This window comes from Copadichromis virginalis, linkage group LG18 (assembly GCF_057382275.1).
Source record: "Copadichromis virginalis isolate Kocher_CV1m ecotype Utaka linkage group LG18, C_Virginalis_male_GT1.1, whole genome shotgun sequence".
In the NCBI taxonomy this organism is placed as follows: Eukaryota; Metazoa; Chordata; class Actinopteri; order Cichliformes; family Cichlidae; genus Copadichromis; species Copadichromis virginalis.
Window position 1 is genome coordinate 17,282,147 of NC_140635.1, and position 16,751 is coordinate 17,298,897.

General features: G+C 42.2%; 1 protein-coding gene and 1 long non-coding RNA gene across 3 annotated transcripts in view; both read right to left on the reverse strand.

Annotated features, from left to right (window-relative positions):
* Positions 1 to 16,751, reverse strand: part of asic1c (acid-sensing (proton-gated) ion channel 1c) — a 115,941-nt gene that overhangs the window by 56,474 nt on the left and 42,716 nt on the right. The window lies entirely within an intron of this gene.
* LOC146687608 (uncharacterized) lies at positions 6 to 10,837 on the reverse strand. The gene is made up of 3 exons (XR_014916594.1): positions 10,648 to 10,837; positions 10,488 to 10,569; positions 6 to 413 (listed from the first exon to the last, which is right to left on the reverse strand). It is a non-coding gene; the product is annotated as an uncharacterized LOC146687608 (long non-coding RNA).

Genomic DNA, 16,751 nt, shown 5'->3' on the forward strand with positions numbered 1-16,751 from the left:
CAGACCTCTCCTGCTACCTCCAATTTTTTACAGCTTCACTGATATCTAGGTATCTCTGTCCCAATTTCGCCACTTTTGATATTACCTTGAGGGCGCAAAAAGCACCGGAGCTTATTGTATTGGGTGCACGTCTACTCTCAGAGCAGTATTTCGTGCGTGTGTCTGAGCCTTTTAACAGACAGTAAAGTGACAAGCTTCCATTATCCTTTTCAGCTGCCTCCTTAACGAGCTCTCCTGAGTGCCTCAGAGCTATCTGCTGCGCATCTCCACTGTTCATCCACCAAACGCTCGCCATCGTCACAGTCCCCACAAGCTGACTGCACCCCCTGGGTAGTACCGTCTTCAAGGCCTCAGCTGCTTCTCCAACAGAGATGGAGCTTTTACATTTAAACAACTGCACTGGCTGTGTATATCTGTAAAACACAAAGTAGAAAAGCTAAATGTTTGATGATATAGCTGAAGACACTTTTCTCCCTTTCAGTTAAGCAATCTGTTGGAGTATGACAGCAAAATTAAATGTCAGGCAGTGGACTGACATAGTGAATGGGGAAAAAAGCAATTCTTAGAAAAAATCTTTTTGTGCCATGTTTCAATTATTAAGGGCTGGCAGCAGGTGGCAATGTTTATTTAACCAGGGCCAAAACATAGTTTCTATTGTGTCTGAAATGAATGTGATAGGGAGAAGAAAAGTTTATTCTACATAATACACTCAGCGATCTCTTTATTTAGCTGCCTTGTAAAACCCAATGCAATAGCCCAGCCATAGTTTTTATCTCACAAAGACAATACTGTCCACATTTGCCTGACGCTGTCAGAGAACTATGAATTTCTGTATAATATTGAGGCTGCAGATTGCAATGATTTACACACATGAAAGGGAGGATATTACACATATTACTGAGGTTGTGATGCATTGTATTAAAACCTTAGAAAAACGCACATATGTGAAGTAACATCCTGCAGAAACTAGTATTCATAAGCGTCAGTAAAGCAGAATACGGCTGTGCTTCTGTGCCAGAGTAAATTGGATTGCATTGGAAATGTGAATCTCATAAAGTTAAACACTGGGAAGCCATGGCTCAAATATTAAAGCTTGGTGGAAAGAAATTGCAGGGTTTGTGGTTTGATTCCCAGCTCCTTAATGTTCCAATGTGTCCTTGGGGAAGACACTTAGGCGGCTACCAGTGGCAGCTCAGTATCTTGCATAGTATTGGCATGTGAGTGTTTAGGTGTGAATGCATGATTGAGAAACAATAAAGCTGTTTGTAGAACTTGGCTGGCTACAAAGATGCTACATAATCACACCGTACTCGGTGTTTTTATTTAAAAACAACACAACATTAAAGGTACAGCATGTACATATCTGGCATATCGACTGGCTGAAATGAAAACACAACAATACACAAGTGTAATTCCAAAAATGTTGGGCTGCTGGGTGAAAAGTAAAGAAAAACAGAATGCATTCAATTATGGGTTATGAAACCCATAATTTGATCTCTATTGAACATAGAAAACATGTTTAAACAATTAGACAATCTACCATTTTAGGTAATAAACAAGATTTCTATTTTAATTTCCTGAGAGCAATGCATTAAAAAATGTTGGGACAGGGCCGTATTTACCACTGTGCAGCATCCACCCTTCTTTTTAACAGTCTGTAACGGGGACCTTGGGTGAGATGTTGTTTGAGTCTTCACTGTTGTCTTTGTCAGAACATACTGTTCAGTGACATGGTCTTTGTGACTGAACAGTATGTTCCTTTGTTCCTTAGTGTCTCTTTGGCCAGGACTAGTTCAGCCTTTCTGGATCTGCATTTGGGTCCTGGCTCACCACTTGACAAACTCATTAACATTTTACACAGCATGATAACTTCTTTAGAATTGGATTTGCATTAAACACAACATTCTAAAAACATATGATCCATCCTGGGAAACGAGGCAAATGAAGTAATTAACAGTGTGCTGGGAAATCCTACTAACTATACAGAGGGGCATACGCACACATGGGCTGTGTGCTTTCCATTACATAGTAACTACTGTGCCCCAAATCATTCAGTTAGTCCAAGCAAACAATCTATTTATCTGTCTTGGTCCAGATCTGCAGCAGAGACGAGCCTCCAGATTAAGGCTCAGTGAACACTTGTCTGTGTTCTGCGATATGTTATTTTATTTTTGTTCCCATTGACGACATATTCAGCTGCATTTATTTCAAAATGACTAAGGCGCACAACTATAAAAACACTTTATTCATATGATTGGATAACTGAACATCAATAAATGAGAGCTGTCATTCATTCATCTTCAGGCATCTAAGAAAGCTAGAAAATCATGCCTGTGAGCTCTTAAGAGTAGCATTGCAAAGAGGGCACTTATACATTTCTGACACCTGAGAATTTCAATTTAATTTAAGTTCACTCGTGTGAGAGATTACAGCGGGTTTGGGTGCCTCTGAGAAGTGCCGGGACACGGCAGTGGAAGAGGACTTGGCTTTCCACCTATTACTCTCAAGCTGCCATGACCAATAGCATACGGCAAGCAAGCCTGTCCACCCATGATAAATGCTCTTTGGGCAAATCTGTGGGTGACAGAAAAAAAACCTTGCCATGTGGTGCCATTTGTCATTATAAACACAGCCTACAAATTAAAGACAAATATTTTCTCTGACACAGTAATCACATCTGAATGTAAAGTGTGAAGGAACAGAAAAGAGAGAAGTGGTTTTACCTATATGCGTTTCAAGCCTGCATTGATTTACCTGTGTAATCAGGGCGGCTAAGTTACTGTTATGCACCCAATTATTAAAACCTACTCCTTTGAACATAGACCAGATGCTCAGTCAGTCATAGAAAGACTGTTAATTTTAATGATCAATTGGTCTTTAGATTTCCGTCCTCTCACACTGATTATGCAGTTTGTGTGCAGCCTTGTGTCATCAGGGCGTGAGGGAAACAGTATTAGGCCTATTTAATACAGACTGGTCCAATGATAGGCACGTTCTGATGGATGGGAAGGGAGGGCTTTGGTTTCAGGGCTGCAGCTTTTTAATTCGTGAAGGATCATTAGCTGGAGAAGGCTTCGGCTTGTAGCTCTGGGGGGTGCAGAATCAAATGGATGCGGCACAAAGAGATACCTCTTCATCTATCTCTTTGCTGTTGTAGCTCTCACAGCTGGTAAGAAGAGGATATTATTTATGCACCGTGATGCGATGTGGACCATCACTGTAGACAATAAGTTGGCACGTGGTGGGTATTGACATGAAAACTACCTTTCCGTGTGATTTATGTTAGTTTTGAAATACAGGAAGGAAGGAACGCCGAGTGAGCTTGACTCAAGCACTATGTATCTTGGGCTTGTCATCCTATCCCCCTCCTACACACACAGCAATGTGTGTAGGCTGGGGTCTCACTTACCGCTGTAATGTAGATTCATATATGCAAACGGTGTAGACAACAGATTCAGATTTGCCTACAGGGTAAAAAAATGGATGCTCCAAACTTGTCTGCTTACCACCGGTAACATGACTTCAGTGGAGATTTTTTTTGCCTCATCGTCAGGTTTATTTCACAAGTAATACAATGTAACAGGGGAAATTACCCAAACTCCCCAGTACCATAATATGATAACGTTTCGTATCTTTTATGTATCTTTAATTTGATTTTGCATTCCGTTCCTCTGCCTACCTCAGAGAAAAACCCACACTTAGTCACAAATACTGTAATTTTAAAATAGTTTTCACACCCCAAGGTGCTGCTTTCTGTTGTTTAGCAGGGGTTAAATGAGCCTTTTTTTCCCTTATACCTCCTGCATTTTAAACAATATCCACTCTGCAGCTGTAGATGTTGTTTATCCTTGTGCCTACTCATGTGGTACCTTTTGATATCCCATCCTCCACTTACACCCCCCCCCCCACAGCCTGCCCCCCCCAAATCAATAGCAAAGAAACAATACAATCAAGTGCCTGCAGCAAAGCATTCATTCTATTGAACACATGTCTTCGTAGCGATTGCTCCAGGAGATTGAGTATAATCATAGCACACCCCACATCTTCCCTCTTTCCCTTCCTTGCTTTAAAAAAAGGAAAGAAAGAAAAAGATTTACACTGAAACAAATGAAAAGGATAAAAATTATAGCCTTAGATATGCAGAGCATCTCAGAAAATACAAGAATAGCAACAAATATAGCAGTTAATCTACATGTTTTGGCCACTGTGCATGTTTTACTCTGAACAAATGTGATCGATCGATTACAGACACGTTTTGTCTCAGGTATCGCTTACCTTTCTTTCAAGAAAAAACAGTCAAATGTAACGGTAATATTTGCTCATGTCACATACTTTTGCCATCATCCCACCATCAGTGTATAAGTTATAACATCCTTTGGGCAATTATATGTCCATGGGCAGCTTGGTGATTTAAAGCGGTGCAGTACGTGGACCCTCAGTGAAGATTTATTACAGCTGTTACCAAATGGTTTTCTCTGCAAAGAGGAAATGGAGGGTTTTGCTGTGTCAGTCAAATTAGATGTAACAGAAAATCTGATTGCTGGGAGTAAGTAGGTAGTAAAGTTAAAAAATATATATGAATGAGGCATATGTTTTAATGGCTTTGGCCCCTGTGAATTTACAGGATGAGGAGGATTCATATGATACTAGATAATTAAGCTTTAAACAGAAGGTGTCTGAGCAGTTGTGTCACGGAGATGCTGTTTATTAATTAGTACGTCACATTACATTTCTTTGTACACTGATCAAAGGTTATTAATAAAAATATAACACATTTGTTATGATGGCACAGTCAACAATATGTCCATATGAAATATAAACAATGAGCAATTTAAAGCCTTTTCATAAATTTTAAGCTCCGCTTCTTACAGTCTGAATTAATCAAGAGGAATGCTCCTCTTGCCGATAACATTTCCATCTCTAAGTGATTATTTCATGATTCATTAAATTGACACCTCAATTTTCACTGCCCTTTGTCTTTGCTATGAACTGCCATTTCTTCCCTCTTCATCTTCTTAACTTATCAAGTTTATGCTATCTCTCACGTCCAAGGCAAGCGTATAAATGAGCATCTGATTTTGTCATCAGTAGCTTCATTTTTGTAATCGCTTGATCATAACCACCTGGATATGGATGGATTATAAACTGTAGATAATTAGTCACAACTGTGTGACTGCATAACTTAAACAGTCTCTGGCACTGCTGGCTGATTTTGCCTCTTTCACCTGACTGAACTTGGACTTGTGAAATGCCATGACTCAACAACACTCAACTGTTGTCAACTCAACTTATCAAAATGAAAATGGAGGAAGCACTGACTTGTTTGACATCCCACAGATCACTGCCTGAGCATGACCTGGCAAATGGAAACTCCCGCTTTAATATGAAAGCGAAGTGAATCTGATATCCCTCATGTTTTTAAATGAATACTTCATTAACCCATTACTACACACATTTTCCCCTTTTGTTGCTCCTTAAGTAGCCTTATGGTTGTTGAGAGACCTCAGGAGACACTACTTGTTATGAGGTTGAGCGCAAATGAACTCCCAGTTTAAGCCTGAACATGCCCCGTCCTGGTCTATTGACTAAAAAAGTTCATCTTTATACTTGTACTGGGGTGTGATGAGCACACAAGCCAACAGACTGGTTTAACACTGTTAAGTGGAGCCTTATAAACTACTCATGCAAAAAATAGCTTTCAGTTAACACAGTCGCACTTGTCCTAGGTGGCAATGCCATAGATTCTTAACACATTAAAACGATTAAGCACCAATAAGAGTCAAACTGGAAAACATTTGTTCGTACTGAGTGTGACAAACTGCATTCTTATAATAATACTAATGCATTTTGTTTTACTTTTTTTAATTTGCTGAACTATCTAGTAAGAAAAGTCTTGACCGATCACTCATTTATTTATATTTTACAGTTATAAGGAGGCAAAATCATTTTTTAAAGTGGTTTTGAGCAATAGTTCTTCAGTCTTCCTGAAGGTCTTTCCAGGTTTTTCTTTGGACATTGGCTGCTTTTTCACTCATTTTCAGTCCAATCCTGACCATCTTCAGAGGAATGCTTTTTTGGTTACTATCAATCATTCAAGCATCAAAAGGCACCTAACTCAACATAACAGAAAACTTGGTAAAGGATTTTGCAAAGTTAAATTGTTTCCCTAGGCACTGTGTTGCTAGCAGCCCATCACAAAAAACAATCTGTTCTCCATTCTTTAGTTGAATCAATAGAAAATGCTAAAGATAACACAGTTTGACAGGCATAAAATAGTATTTTTGAACCAAAAAGATGATTCCCAAAGAGCTATTAGCTGAAGAGCTGGCATGGTGTTCAGTGTGCCCTTAAAAAGGAGGAAACTGGACAAGCAGGGAACAAAAGAAGTGACAGGTCTAAAAAAATACAGCATTTGAAGAATATCTGAAAGTTATGTCCTAAGAATCACAAAAAAATTCACCAAAGACCTGACACAGAAGGTGAGAGATGCATCTGGCCTTTGATCCATCTACTGTTCACTGAAGCCTCATCAGAAATATTCTCAGTGGAAGGGTGGCTGTCAAGATGCCATTCTTCAGTAAAGGAAACAGGGACAGGTTTTACCGAATTACCCAAGAACTGGATGAAAATCAGTATTGCATAGGTGGATAGAAAAACATGCTGCAGAAGATCATCAGTCAATGATTTGTCTTCTCTGAACCTGGACCTGTGTGGAATCATCTTGATAGTGAACAGAACAAAAAGCAGCCAGCATCTAACAATCTTTGAATATCCTATAAAATTCAAGACTGTTAGAATTGAATAACTATGTTTTTGTCTCTCACTATATTTCCATGTACGCTTGCACATGTTTCAATAAATTACTACAGCTATTTCCCATTTTCCTACCAAAATACATATTTTTTAAATTAGGGGTGGCGCAAGACTTTTGCACTTAACCATAAAGTAGCTGTAATATTTGGACAAATTACTTTAAAGGCTTTTGGTATACACACTCCCCCTAACACTGTGTATATAAATAGTGAGTACTAAACATTCTGTTACTTATGGTTGTATGAGGTGGTTGTAGCTCAGGAGGTATGGCAGGTTATCTACTAATCAGAGGGTTGGTGGTTTGATCCTGCATCCCAAAGTATCCTTGGGCAAGATACTGAATCCCAAGTTGCATTCATTGGAGTGTGAATGTGTGTGAATGTTAGATACAAAGCATAAGCATAGAAAAAAGTGCTTATATGAATGAGTGGATAAAGCATGTTGTATATAAAGTGTTTTGAGTGCTTAGGTAGAGCAGAAAAGCGCTATATAGGGAGAATATTTACGTCTTGTTATCAGATATATAATATAGGATATTATTATGAATTATTCTAATTTAAGAAAGACAAGTATCTGGTTATTTGTTGAGCTATCCATAGATATACAGCTGATAATGTTTTGTTACAGTTTGTGACTTTCCTGCTATGTACCCCTGGATAATGACTGAAACTCTCCATCACAGAGTGCCACCTTACTCAGGGCATCTGATGGAAGGACATTTAGTATGCTTTCTTCTTTCTTTCCTCTTTTATAGAGGAGATGTTTATGTGTTTTAGAAGGTCTGTGATATTGCCACCATACCGCACAGACATCTGTAACATATTGCATTTGGCGTCATCTTGCTTTAGCAAAGTATCTCGAAATGATGCTTCACTTTCTTTTTTCCACTTGCCTGCTTTTAGTCTGTCTGGCTTTATCTGCTTGTGTGTTTCTCAGGGGGCTTATGATAATTCTCATTACAGTCCATTCTGTCAAGAGCAAAAAGGTCATTACAAATGCCAACAAGCATTACTTTAAGGAAAACACAAGATTGCTCACTCACTCCATACTGCACAATTTAAAGTTCCGATACCTTCTTGATACGAAAGGTTACAGTTTATGTAAATCAAACAGAATTATTTCATAATCTGGATTAAATCACCTGCAGCCTGCTGCAGCTGTCAACTCCTTTATTGTTTATTGCAAATGAGCAAAAAGACAGACTGACGAAAATCAACAAATGACGAATAGGAAATATTAAAATCAGGTGTTACTGAGGGTGGAATAAAAATGTATATTTTCTGTCATCAGTAATACAACTCATTAGCTTTCACTTAACGATGAGGTCTGGAGGAGCTCCTGTCTATCTGGAGTTTAAGCTCAGAGCAACTGCAATAATTTGGCCTTTGCATAGCTAATAAACACACATTAATTCAATACCTATATATTAAGGAAAACTCTATGGAAGGCGTTGCTATTATTTAAACCTCATTACAGTCATTACTTCAGCACCACTAGTGAAATTGTTTTTTTGAGCCCCTCCTAATTATAAGGCTGGCCTCGTTGCGTCTTGCAGACTCTCTCGGCATTCACGATTGAAGGTTCAGCAAAGAATGGAAGCACATTTTCTAATACAACCTAATATAGTGCATCCATTTGTTCTGTTGTATTCAGGGGGAAGCAGCGGTTTAATCAGGTCTTGTGTAATTAAATGTGGCAATTTAACATGTGGGAGAAAAAAGTATTTCATTTGTCTTTCTTCTTGCTGGAACAGAATAAGTCGAGGTCTGAGGTGTGTTGACAGGAAAACAAAAGTCCTGCATCAGTGGAGCAGAAATCCTAAGCCAGGAACTTCATCGCTCTTTACTGCAGGGATACATTTCTGGAATTTTCCACTCTCTGATTTTAAATGCACAGCTCTAAACAAGTAATTTAAGATACAATGACAACTTAATAGTAATAAACTCAACTATACTACTTTAATTTGTTCCAATAAAATTCTGAGAATGTGTTTGTAGATAATCACATGGCTCAAATTGTACTAACAAAAAAATGTTCCAGTGCACAGAAATTAAAATGTAAGCAATAACTACATTTTAAATTTTGCAATAAGCAAAGAAAAGCCATAACATGAAGAATTTTGGTACTACAGTTAGTTTATGAACAATTTTATATATTTTTTACTATAATTTTCTTTTAACAACCACCATGTGTCTGATGGGTCTTGCAGCACTTGGCTGAATATGAGAAGATAGCCCTGGACACTTCAAGCTTCATGCTGCTGCTTCTGTCCAGTGGCCTGGTTCCTCTGGCAGCTACACATGCCCATATTTCAGCAATTCCTCCACCATGTTTGCCAGACAATGTGCTATGCTTCACATCTTGAGGTGTTTCCCTCCTTCTCCACACTTTCCATACTTTTCTTATTGTAATGCCTTATTTACCATCTCAGATAAATCATCGCTTTCACGCTTCTAAGTAATGCAAAATGTTCCAGCCATACTCCTAACACACATTAGCAAGTGAGGTCACTTTACCCCCATTTTATTCTCTTTACATTAGCTCACAGTTGTTTAAAAATTCTCATGCCTACTTACGGAGCACTTGACAGACAGGCTCCAGACTATATATATCAGCTTCTTGTTAAACACACTGCTGCACACTGTCTTTGCTCACAAGCTCAAAACCTATTAGCTGTCCTTTGTACAAGACGGAAGACTAGAGAGTTAGAGCCTTTCAGTCTGTGGCACCGAGGCTCTGGAACAGTTTACTACAGATCCGTTTAGCTGTGAAGTCTTTAAAAAAAACTGTTAAAACTTTTCTGTTTAATCAGGCCTATCATTGACATTCTTCTATTATTTATGTTTTTATTTGTTTCTTTTCTGGTTTAATATGAATATTAATTAATATGAATAGATGACCAGATGACCAAATGATGACCTCACCAGTTAACTTTGCCTGTGATTTGGTGCTGTTAGGTAATCTAATCTAACCAATTACATAATTTGCTTTCTTTGAATTTGCTCCAATTTTCACATTAAGCTCGTTATCTCTCCTGCCATAAACAAATGTATTTATTTATGTATTTCTTTTTTTTTTTACATGCTTTGGGAAAATGTAAAATGGCAGCATTTTTGCAGGCTTCTCAAAGATTAAATACCACTTATTCTCACTTGACTAATCTCATCAATGAGATTAATAATAAAAGAAGCAGCTATAGGTACTGACAATATGTCACATGATAATCTCCAACACCCCTGGTGACCCTAAATTGGATAAGCAGAAGAAAAAGGATGGATGGATAAACAGAGAGAAAATAGAGAGTTTCTTTTTTCAATAGCAACTAGGGCCATGTGAAATCCGCAATGAAGTACCACAACTATAACTGATTGATTTTTCACTCTTAGCCTTTGCAGAGATGAATGGTTATGAGTTGCAGGGGTTATAAGCGTCATGTGATTGTTCTGATTGTCTCAGTGAAGTACAGTATACATGTGACAAATTTAACACAAAGCCGGAAACAATTCACAATCATCAAAAACAGCAGTCAAATAATGAAGCTTTGTTTACCCCACATATGTTAAACAGTCAGTCTAATACACATGGGCAGCAATCAGCTCTAGACTGAAGATTTACAGCTGGCCAACATGAAAGAAAAAAAATCACTTGTCAGAGTGCTCCAATGTGTGACTAACCGGCTCTGTTAAGAGGCTGTCCACAGAGAGGAGATCCACAGTCGATCTACTTGTTTTCAAGGGGTGAATGCTGAATCTTGCGCTGCGTATAAGGTGAAAATGATTCAATTAAATTGCTTAGGGAAAAAATATCAGTGAGGAGGAGGATGACTCAGCGCACCTTCCTGGATAATGATGCATAAATACAGGTCTTGACATGCAAATAAGGATGATCGTGAACATTCCGTTTAACTATAGATTGGTATTTCTTTGCAGTGATGTCATGGATTCACCCCTCTGTTCAGAAGCAAACACAGTATCTTCCATTTTTACAGTCAGGCATCAATGCCTCAAACTCCATCTTCATTGCAGGCTGCACTGCTACAACAAAAACAAAATGGACAGAATTAGATTAATCAATGTCTTTTGTGATATACTGAGTTAACCTGATACCTTTCAGTTTAAGCTGGGTGGAAAATGTCCCATAATGTCAACATCCAAAAGGGTTTAGGTCAACGTTTTTGATTGAAATGCTAAAAAAAAAGGGAGCCCAAATGATTTGATATTTAGAGAAAAATACACATTCTAGGAATAATTTTTATAAGATCACATTACATTAGAAAAATCCTCATCTGCTCCTCAAACCAAGTTTCAAAAGTAGTAATCACTTATTTTCTGTGTGACTTGATCAGTCTGTCCCATGATTGTGGAGGAAATCTGGCCCACTCTGCTTTGACATCATTGTTTCAGTTTATTGAGCTTTATTGTTTTTGCACAGCTCTCTTAAGGGCCCACCACAGCATTGCAATCAGGTTAAGGACTAGATTTTGACTGAGCAAGACCCTGATTCTTTTCATTTTCAGCCATTATGTTGCACATTTGCTAATGTACTATAAATCATTGTCCTGTTATATGACCCAATTTCAGCTAAGATGCCTGAAATCAAACCAAAATCATCACTCATCCACCACCGTGCTCCATAGTTAGTATGACGGTTTTGTTCTGATATGATATGTGTGCTTTTTGCCATACATGGAACTGTGCACTATAGCCAGACTTTTCCACTTTTGTCTGGTCTGTCCAAAGGACATTGTTCCAGAGGTTTAGTGGTTTGGTCACATGCACCTTTGCAAAAAATAAGCCATGCTGCTGCGTTCTTTTTAGAGACAAGTACTTTTCACCTGAAAACTTTTCCAAGCAAGCCATGCTTGATCGGTATATTAGATTATCACTTCTAGGCTGGACTATTGTAATTCATTATCAGGCTGTCCTTGAAAAGCCTTCAGCTAAACCAAACTGCCACAGCAAGAGTATTGACTGGACCTAGAAAGAGAGACCATATTCCTCTTATAATGCTTCTCTTCAGTGGCTCCCTGTTAAGTCCAGAATCAAATTAACATGGCAAGGGAATGGGAGGCAGAGGTTTTAGGATTCAGGCCCCTCTTCTGTGGAACCGGCTCCCAGTTTGCATTCAGAAGACAGACAGCCTCTCTACTTTGAAGATTAGGCCTTAAAGTTTTCATTTTAATAAAGCTTACAGTTAGGGCTGGATCAGGTGACCCTGAACTCTCTCTTGGTTATGCTGCAATAGGCCTAGACTTCTGGGGGCTTCTCATCATGCACTCAGTGTGTCTTCATCCTCAGTCTCTGTCTCTCTTCCACTGTGTGTCTTTGTTCCCCTCCCATCACCCCGGCCTGTTTCTTCCTGCAGTTTCTTCCTGTCAAAAGTGAGTTTCTCCTTCTCACTGTTGCCAAGTGCTTGTTCACAGGGGGTCGTCTAAATGTTTGGGGTTTTCTCTGTATAATTTTAGGGTGAATTTCTGTGAATCTCATGTATTTATATGCTACAATATAAAGCACCTTGAGGGAACTATTGCTATTTGGTGTCATATAAATACACTTGAATTGAAAATTGAATTAAAGAGTATTTTTCTTATTGTACTGTCTTGAACCATAAAATTTAACATGCCAACTGTGGCCTGTAGACTCTGACCTCGGGATGAATTCATTACATGACTCCGAGCTAACTGATAACTTGTGAGTCATCTTTCTCATGGTAGAATGATAGACAAAGTATTTGGCCTCAAACCTTTTGCAAAAAGCTAGCTAGCTTTGTATCTTTTATCTAGAAAAATCATGGATCAAAGGTCCCCAATTCAACTCAGATTCTTTGAGCCAAGCTGCTGTTTGTCACAAATGTTTTGCGCTATTATGTTAATGTAACTCCCTTCTTGTGAGAAGCAGCTGCAGCACATCGTGCACATTGACATCGATGAGTACCTATAATCAGCCATACAGCATCTGGGCATACATATGGTTCAATATAACACCCATCCAAATGTTTTGCATTATGTTTCTTGCCTGTAAGAAAGGAAATAAAGATCCAGTTTATACAAAGCTAGAGGAGGTATCAACATCTTCTTGCTTTAACTAAATGTTGATCCAAACAGAAATCTCTCTTGCTCTTGACGAAGGCGGTCGCACTTTTCTCCTCTCCTCCTCTCCCTTAGCTTTCCTGCTTAGCCTCTTATGTCCTTGTCTAGTCTTGTGTTTTTTGTATTACTTTTCCCTGGAACACTCTCTCACAGTCTGTTCTCTAAAACCTAAAAGAGGAATTATGGATTGGATCAACTGGTCCCTAAATGCAATTGACACCCCTTTCTCAACGAGAAGTTTGGGCTTGGGTGAGCCTGAGTGCTGAAGATATCTACCTATTCGGAACCATGGTAACAGGGTTCTGGCTGATCGGAGCTGGCTTGGCCCTGACTTATCGAAGAATTAAGAAAGCGGAACCGGCTGTTCAAACCCTCACAAGGCTGCCCGCTGGGATTGAAACGATGGGAGACGCGTGAGTTTCTCAAAATGGGCTCATTGAGTGCAGCACGGATAAGATCTTGGAGAGGCTACGGCTGCTGTGAATACTCAGAATAAGATCTCTGAACAAAACAAGCTCCAGCGAACCGAGGGAATTGTCCAAAACAAAAACACATGCTGGAGTACGAGAACAAAACACAGTTCAGGAGGCCGGCCCGGAGGCTGACAACTCAGAAGTCCCGGACAGTTCATCTTCTGAGGCCGGCCACGTTGGCGACGCAGATCCATAAGCCGACCGTGCACACGGCAGCGGCGGCAACAGGGAAACCGCTCAGGGGGCCGACCGTGCGGACGGCAGCGGCGGCGATGACACAAGTCAGGCGGCCGACCGTGCGGACGGCGGCAACGGCGGCGATGACACAAGTCTGGAGGCCGACCGCGCGGAAGGCAGCGGCGGCATCTAGGAGGTCGTCCATGTTGACGATGACGCTCCACCAGCGGCCTGGCAGATGACCGCCGATGTCGAGGCGGCAGTTTGGGACCCGAAGGTGGCGAGACCGAAGCAGCGGCTGGACCAGACGAGACCGAAGCAGCGGCTGGACCAGACGAGACCGCTGATGAGGATGCTGGAGCCGGACCAGGCGATGCTGACGAGGATGCTGGAGCCGGACCAGGCGAGGCTGAAGACACGAAGGCCGGAGCCGGACCAGGCGTGGGTGAAGCAGTAGCCGGACCAGGCGACGGCGTGGGTGAAGCAGTAGCCGGACCAGGCGACGGCGTGGGTGAAGACACAGAGGCCGCAGCTGGCGAGGATGGAGACACAGAGGCTGCAGCTGGTGGCGATGATGGGTCTTGGGGCTGGACGGGCTCCTCGGGCCCCCCAGCAGGCGAAGCAGGAGGCTGGACGGGCTCCTCGGGCCCCCCAGCAGGCGAAGCAGGAGGCTGGACGGGCTCCTCGGGCCCCCCAGCGAAAACTGTCTCTGGACCAGTGGGCACCAGGGCCCCTGGAACACACAGGTCAGAACCAGCAGCCGCACGGGCCTCTGGCAGGCACAGAACAGAACCAGCAGGCGCACGGGCCTCTGGCAGGCACAGTTCAGAACCAGCAGGCGCACGGGCCTCTGGCAGGTACGGGTCAGATCCAGCAGGCGCACGGGCCTCTGGCAAACACAAGGCAGACTGCAGCTGCACAGAGCATTGACCCAGCTCAGGCAGCGACAGCCGGATGCAGTCCTCAGCTGGCTTCTTAATCTCCAGGGGTCCAGAGTCGGCCGGGGGCTGGGACCCAGCCTCTGGGGAGGCCCTGGAGTGCGTCACAGTCTCTGGGCTGGCCAGCTGTTGCGGACTGACAACTGCGTTATGTGGTGTGTCTCTCTGCTTGACATGAACAGGTGTAAAACAGTGCTTTTCCGGTTGGACGGACTGGACTTGTAGTACAGGCGGAGCTGGTGTAGATGGTGGCTGAATAGGTGGCTGAGCTGATAATAAAGCTGATGAGTCTCTTGCCAACTGAGCTATTGACTGAGCTATGGATTGTAACCAAGTGTCTAATAGGTCTGGCTGTGACTGTAATGGAGGTGGCGATTGAGTGGCTAACAGAGCTAGTGGCTGCTGGGCGGCTAACTGAGCTACCTGCTGGGCAGCTGGCTCAACAAACACAGCCCCGGAATAAACAGTCATTCGAGCTGGCGAAACAGACGGAGTGTCTTTTCCACTCACCACAGCCGGCAGTTCCGAAGTCCTAATCTCCGGCTGTGGGGCGACGCGCCGACGGCGCGATCGTCGCTTCCTCCCGGGCAAAACCTCCGGCGGGCCGGGCAAAACCTCCGGCGGGCCGGGCAAAACCTCCGGCGGGCCGGGCAAAACCTCCACCGCCGGGCTGGGTTGGGAAGCGGTAGCGGCTGGTGGGTGAAGGTGCAGCTCATGAAGGAGGAAGTCCCGTGCCAGCGGGTGAAGCGAGTCTAGCAGCCAGGAGTGTGCAGAGAGTAGCTGCTGTAGCCTGGCTTCTACAGCGCGGTGGAACTCTTCTTCCTCCTGCTCGAGCCACAGGTTTACCAACCTTGCGACCGTGTCGGTTACCTCCTCCCGAAACTCCTGGGTAGGTGCGAATGCTGCTGGGTCCATGTTGGTCGGCTCGTACTGTCACGGCTGGCGGAGGGAGCCGTGTGGTGTGGAGGAAAAGGAGGACCCAAAATGCAGCAAACTGGGACCATACAAAGGGGTGCGGGGCAGAGAGACGCAGAGACAGGAACACCATAGAACGCAGATGAATGTAGATTAACGCAGTGATACATGGATGAACGCAGACGAGCCGACAACAAACACAGACCGACACCCACTAAATATACACACACAAGGTAATCAGGTAATCGCACACAGGAGGGAAGAACAGCTGATCTGAATACACATGATGACTGGAGGACACAAGCTGAACACAATGACAACAGACACAGACTTTCAGAACAAAACAGGAAATCTAGAACCCGAACCGGACACAAGGGGGGAGGACACAGAATAACTAGACAGAGGGAAATAATCACAAAACAAAACGCTGGGTCAACGACCCAGGACCATGACAATTACACTGCAAAGCAAGACACAAGTAGGCAAGCTTCTTCATGTTTCTCGTGCACGGGAGAGAACCGGACAGGCACCGTTCCTTCGCTTGACCCCAGTTGCTCTCGTCCGTTCTCCCGTACCACTGGTCTTTTATTGAGGTTACATGAATATGCATAAGTTCATTAACATATGACGTCTACATACACACAAAGAGTACCTTGCCTGTGTGTGTGTGTGTGTGTGTGTGTGTGTGTGTGTGTGTGTGTGTGTACTGCTGATCAAAGGGTCAAACATCCTTGGTCAGGAAGAGGGTAGCCTCCCCCTCACCCTAGATGGTTCATCCTAGATAACACGGTGAGGAAGTCCTGCAGTTCATCTAAACAAAGAGCACTTAGACTAGAACAGACGCAACTACGTTAATCCTACCATAAAACAATAAGACACGGTATGACCTCTCATGCTCCCAAAGTGCTGTCTAATACACACAAAGTTTGCAGACTATCAAGGATCAAAACCTCTACCAATCTACAACTAATTACAAAACTCAAGCATATATAAGTAAATATTTCTAAGCATAAATGACAATCAACAATACAAATCTAACACTCTCTCATATCCAAACTCCTGAGCTGTTATATAACCTTCCTCACCCTTATAGTAACATTCACTGCTGAATGCCAGAGACCACAGCAAAATGATTTTGCAGTGTCACATCCAGCTCCTCACAGAACAAAGTGGGAAGAAACGGAGAAGCTTGTTTAACTGTACCTGGAATGATTTTCTAGTGTTCTGTTTACGTTTTCTGGTTAGGACTGATAGTCCTGCCATGACATAATGCTCATTTGGATGTAAATTTAAATAAACATTGGCCAAGTCTTCAAATTCAGGATATGTAATGCCAAAGGAGCAGTT